Here is a 5,938-nt window from a genome sequence, read left to right as displayed (position 1 = left end):
TGAGTAGCTGCCAAGACGTGAACGTCTTGTTATTTCTCACAAATTTAAATTCTTTAACAGTGCTTCCCAAACACACAATGCCTCATGAGATGTTTAAGAAAGAACCGCAGATGCTGGAAAAATCGAAGGTAGACAAAAAAGCTGGAGAAACTCAGCGGGTGAGGCAGCATCTATGGAGCGAAGGAATAGGCAATGTTTCGGGTCGAGACCCTTCTTCAGACTGATGTCGGGGGAGGGGGGGGAAGGAAGAGGCGGAGACAGTAGGCTGTGGGAGAGCTGGGAAGGGGAGGGGAAGGAAGGAGAAAGCAAGGACTACCTGAAATTGGAGAAGTCAATGTTCATACCGCTGGGGTGTGAACTACCCAAGCGAAATTTGAGGTGCTGTTCCTCCAATTTGCGGAGGAACTCCCTCTGGCCATGGAGGAGACTTAGGACAGAAAGGTCGGATTCGGAATGGGAGGGGGAGTTGAAGTGCTGAGCCACTGGGACATCAGGTTGGTTATTGCGAACTGAGCGGAGGTGTTGGGCGAAGCGATCGCCAAGCCTGCGCTTGGTCTCACCGATGTAGAGCAGTTGACACCTGGAACAGCGGATGCAATAGATGAGGTTGAGGAGGTGCAGGTGAACCTCTGCCTTACCTGGAAAGACTGCTTGGGTCCTTGGATGGAATCGAGGGGGGAAGTAAAGCGACCAGTGTAGCATTTCCTGCGGTTGCAGGGGAAAGTACCAGGGCAGGGGGTGATTTGGCTGGGAAGGGACGAATTGACCAGGAATATGGTCAACGGTCATGATATGGTCAGAGTAGAGTTTGAAGAAAATATCTGGCAGGTTAGGCAGAATCAGAGCAATCAGAGTTTATATTTACAATGTCCTCATGTTGATAAACTGCAATAAAAGTTTCCAAAGGTGATGGAAAGACTGGAGGAAAGACTAGGTGCTGCGAGCTCTCTCATACCTGCATTAAGGAACCAATTAAGCACACCTGAGCAATTAGAAACACCTGTAAAGCCATATGTTCCAAGCATTATGGTGTCATTATGGACTATGTATAAACACAGCTATAATTTCTACACGGTGAAACCAAAATGGCCTATATTAAAATCTGACAGTGTGCACTTTAACCTCAGGCGATTTTTTTCTATTACAAATCTCAAATTGGGGAGTACAGAGGCAAATAAATAAATGATGGGTCTTTGTCCCAAACATTATAGAGGGCACTGCATGGTCAGTGATCCTTCTTCAGGAGTTATCTAGAAGTGTAAAGGAAACAGGCACATGACACCAACACCACAAACACCATGTTGTATTAGAACAACATTTAACAGACATTTGTTACAGTACCTGGCTAGGAAAGGTTTACAGGGATATGGGTCAGGTGGGATCCTCTTCACCTGTGCTGGCTTATTACCTGCAAGGCTTTGTCCTGCCCATTCTCTTTCCCATCTTCCGCTCCCCCTCCCACCCACCCCTTACAATCTGAAGAAGGGTCCCGACTCGAAATGCCACCTATACCTATTCTCCTGAGAGACCTGCTGAGCTACTCCAGCACTCGGTGTCTTCTTTTGCAAAAATTAGCATCTGCAGTTCCTTGTTTCTACGGAAGAATGTTCCTTTGTTAAGGCTGGGTGTGCCTAATGGAACTCCCTGCCCAACAGCAGTGTGCTTCTTCCTTAGCACAAAGACTGCTGTGGTTTCAAGGCGGCAGCTCGCTCCTGCCTACTTGAAGGTAATTAGCAATGAGTAATAAATTGAAGTCTTGCCAGCCACACCGCATGTTCAGTAAATAAATACGAGTCTTCGTTCTTGAGCAAACCCAATCTCTGCCAACAAGAAGCACCTGAATCTGTGCTAGTGATAATAGTACAAAACATTAAAGATACACAAAAAGCTGGAGTAACTTGGCTGGTCAGGCAGCATTTCTGGAGAAAAGGAATAGAACACATTTTGGGTCGAGACCCTACTTCGGACTGGTTTGTGTGACGATTGAGTTTGATGAAGGGTCTCAACCCAAAAACGTCACCTAGTCCTTTCCTCCAGAGATGCTGCCTGACCCGCTGAGTTACTCCAGCTTTTTGTGTCTATCTTTGGTGTAAAACAGCATCTGCAGTTCCTTCCAACACATAGTCCCCCAAGCCTTTCCACTCGTCACTTTAATTTCATGCATTTTGTGTTTTTATGGCGGTTTGCAGATCAATTTCCCTCCAGGGATAAAGTTCTATCGTATCGTACAAAACATTAGCCGTGCACTGAATCTTAGTTGTAATTTGAATGAAGTTGGGTCACCTGCGCTGGTTGGAAAATGCAACATGAAACTGCGGTTTATTCATACCCCTAGACGCAAGAGACATCTTTCCAGCACGTCAGATACACCAGTGCAAACCTGACAGCTGAGGCATCAAATCAAAGTTGGATAATAGTTCTTTCTGCAGGATATTTATCTCAGCAAAAACCTCAACTATTGTAAAAAAAAAAAGTAGAACAAGAGTAGACAACTGTAACTCCTGCTTGCTCATGGATATTTTTAACCTCATCACAACTACATCCTTTACTGACTCCTCAATTCCTCTATCCAAATGGATTTCCATCTCAAATATACTCAGTGACTGAATCTTCATAGCCATCCTGGGTGGAAGGTCACAAAGATTCTTGACTTTCTGGGTGAAAAAATGTCTTCCTCTTCTCAGACCTTAATGACACCATTTTATTTTGAGAATTTGACTTTTGGTTCTGGACAACCCAAACATACAATGTAGAACAAAACAGCACAGGAACAGGGCCTTTGGTCCACAGTGGTTGTGTAGAGTACGTTGCCAAGTTAAACTAATTATCTCTGCCTGCAAGTGATCCATGTCCCTCCATTCCCCGCACATCCTTTTGCCTATCTAAAACCGTCTCAAAAAGGCCATGATTTTCAGCCACCTCCAACTGCCCAGAGCAGTCCTGGAACCCACCACCCTCTGTACACAGGAAACTTCAACATTCATCTACTTTAAACTTAGCCCCTCTTACTCTAAAGCTATGCCCTCTTCCACACTGAGGAAAAAGATTCTGTCTACCCAGTCCCCTAATGGGAAATATCAACATCGCAGGTAGTGGCGTAGCGGATACAGCCCCAGAGACCTGAGTTCGATCCTGGTGGGGGGGGGGGACCGCCGAGAATGAAGAGGCACCCTCGGGACTCTTAACAGGTGCTGCCTGTATGGAGTTTGCACGTTCTTCCTGTGACCACGTGAGCTTTCTCTGGGTGCTCCAGTTTCCTCCCACAGTCCAAAGGAGTACAAGTTTGTAGGTTAATTTTCTTGGGTATGAAACCTGTAATTCAATGATACTTTATTGTCATATTACCCTGCATACAACACATAAAGCACACAAAGCACCTACAAAGTTACAAAAGTACTCGTTGGACTATCGGGACTCTATCTTCATTCTCAGCGGTCCCCTCACCAGGTCCTTCTTTGTTCTCCTCGGCCCGCCGTCTCCGTGGCTAAATTGTCCCTCGTGTGTTTAGGATGGTGTTAATGCGCGGGGATCACTGCTTGTTCCAGGCTCGGTGGGCCCAAGGGCCTGTTTCCACGCCGTATCTCTAAACTAAACTAAATTAGCACTACCCTACACACTAGGGACAATTTTTACATTTCTACCAAATAAATAAACCTACAAACCTGTACGCCTTTGGAGTGTGGGAGGAAACCAAAGATCACAGGGGAAACTCAGGCAGGTCACGGGGAGAACGTACTCGTATGTTCTGGAGTGGAAAGCCTGATCTTGGAAGCAGATGCGGTGGAGAGAGATGCCAGCATTTATTTGTATTCCTTCGTACTCCTGAGTCAACCTCGTTAGTATGTCTAGGGTCACAAAGGCCAGACGAGGTGAAGACAGCATGTTTTCTTCCCTGAAAGATTTTGCAACAATTCAATAGTTTTGTGGTTATTGTTGTCTAGACAAACTTTTTTAAATTACATATTTATTTAATTACTTGAACTTAACCTTGTGCATCATTACATCTTTATTCCAATATCCTTGCCTGCTGAAATGAATAAAGTAAGTTCTATTTCATTTGCTATTTTTATTCCAATTTCCTTGTCTTCACTCTTACTTCCGTGGCCTTTTTATTCAACCTCTTCACAACTGAACTTTTGTGGGGTTTTTCGAACTACAAAGCCCTGGAGGAACCCAGCGGGACAGGCAGCATCTGACTCCTTCTTCAGACGAGTCTGAAGGGTCCCAACCAGAAACGTCTGTCCATTCCCCACCACAACTGCTGCCTAACCTGCTGAGTTCCTCCAGCACTTTGATTTGCTCAAGTTTCCAGCACCTGCAGTTTCTTACCACTCATTTTTGCCTCACCATCATCATTTTGAATGCCATTGCAACTCTACCGCCCTGTGCTTTTGTTCTAAGGAAGAACACAAACGGATTGGGAGCAGTTCAGGAAAAGGCTGACTTAACCAATACTTAGTATGAGTATATTGCCTTATGAGGAAAGATTGGCTAGGCAAGATTTATCTGCTGGAATTTATAGGATTGTTAGGAGACTGGCTTGAAACATAAAATATAATGAGGGATCTTGACTAGGTGGACATGGAGGAGATGTTTCCTCTTGAGTATAAGAGTTAAGGGCTTATCCCACTTTCACAACCTAATTCACAACCTTTTTTACTCGTGGACATTGTTTATTAGGCTAGAAAAACGCCCCGACCTACTTGATGCCACGAGTACCTACGACTAGCCTGGCCTGCTACGACCTACCTACGACCTCGTGACGACCATGCTGCGAGTATGAGTCAAGGGCAAACTTGGCAGAGGTCGTGAATTAGGTCATGAAAGTGGGAGAGGCCCTTTAGGAAGTCACGATGCTGCTTCATAGGACTTTGATTAAATCTATTTGGGGTACAACATTCTGCATGGGTTAGAAGTATTAACTATAAGGAGAGGTTGGACAAACATAAATTTTCTTTCGAGCGTCGGAATCTGAGGGGTGACCTAAGTATGTAAAATGATGAGAGGCATAGATAGGATGGACAGTAAGAACCCTTTTCTCAGGGCCTACTTCTAAGGTGAAAGGCACAACATTTAAAAGAGATGTTCAGGCAGGTTTCTTTTTTACACAGAGGGTGGTGGGTCCCTGGAACACGCTGCCTGCCAGGGTGGTGATGGAGGCAGATACGAAAGTGGCATTTACATAGAACAATACAGTACAGGAACGGGCCCTTCGGCCCACAATGTCAGCACTAAACATAATGCCTAGCCGCACTGATTTCATCTGCTTGCACATGATCCATATCCCTCTATTCCTTGCACTTCTATGCACCTATCTAAAATCCTTTTAAACACCACTATTGTATTTGCCTCCACCACCACCCCTGGCAATGTGTTCCAAGCCTCCACCGCTCTCTGTGTAAAAAAAAAACCTGCCCTTCATTAAACTTTCCCCCTCACACCTTATAGCTGTGCCCTCTAGTGTTAGACTCTTCCACCCTGGAAGAAAAAGTGCTGGCTAAGCGGTTTTTAGATGGGCAGATGGAAACACAGGGAATGGGGGGATATGGGACATGTGTAGGCAGATGAGATTAGTTTACCTTGGCATCCTGTTTGGCACAGACACAGTGGGCCGAAGGGCCTGTTCCTGTGCTGTACCGTACCAAGTTCTGTGTTGCGAGACTATTGTTGAGGTTAGGTAAGACACTTTAATTTCATTATTTTAAATAATATCCCATTTGTTTTAAAGTGGAATAACTTTGGTGTAGGCAGATATGATTTGTTTAACTTGGCATTATGTTCGGCATTGTGGGCCGAAGGGCCTGTTCCGGTTCTATATCATGGCAAAATGATACCAGGACTGGTTCCACAAATGGGATAAATTATAAGGGCTGTTATCGAATGTAGCGATTGTTGAGGTTGATTCATGCTTAGGAAAATGTAACACAAAACACTTCCT

At 44.9% G+C, this 5,938-nt stretch overlaps 1 long non-coding RNA gene across 1 annotated transcript; it reads left to right on the top strand.

The window, feature by feature from the left end:
* The first annotated feature begins 893 nt into the window (after positions 1-893).
* On the top strand, positions 894-5,542 carry LOC116990867. Its single transcript, XR_004416643.1, has 3 exons — positions 894-1,031; positions 3,562-3,566; positions 5,533-5,542. It is a non-coding gene; the product is annotated as an uncharacterized LOC116990867 (long non-coding RNA).
* The last annotated feature ends 396 nt before the right edge of the window (positions 5,543-5,938 follow it).

This window comes from Amblyraja radiata, chromosome 32 (assembly GCF_010909765.2).
Source record: "Amblyraja radiata isolate CabotCenter1 chromosome 32, sAmbRad1.1.pri, whole genome shotgun sequence".
NCBI lineage: Eukaryota > Metazoa > Chordata > Chondrichthyes > Rajiformes > Rajidae > Amblyraja > Amblyraja radiata.
Note: the sequence above shows the minus strand (reverse complement) of the source record. Positions and strands in the feature narration are given on the sequence as shown.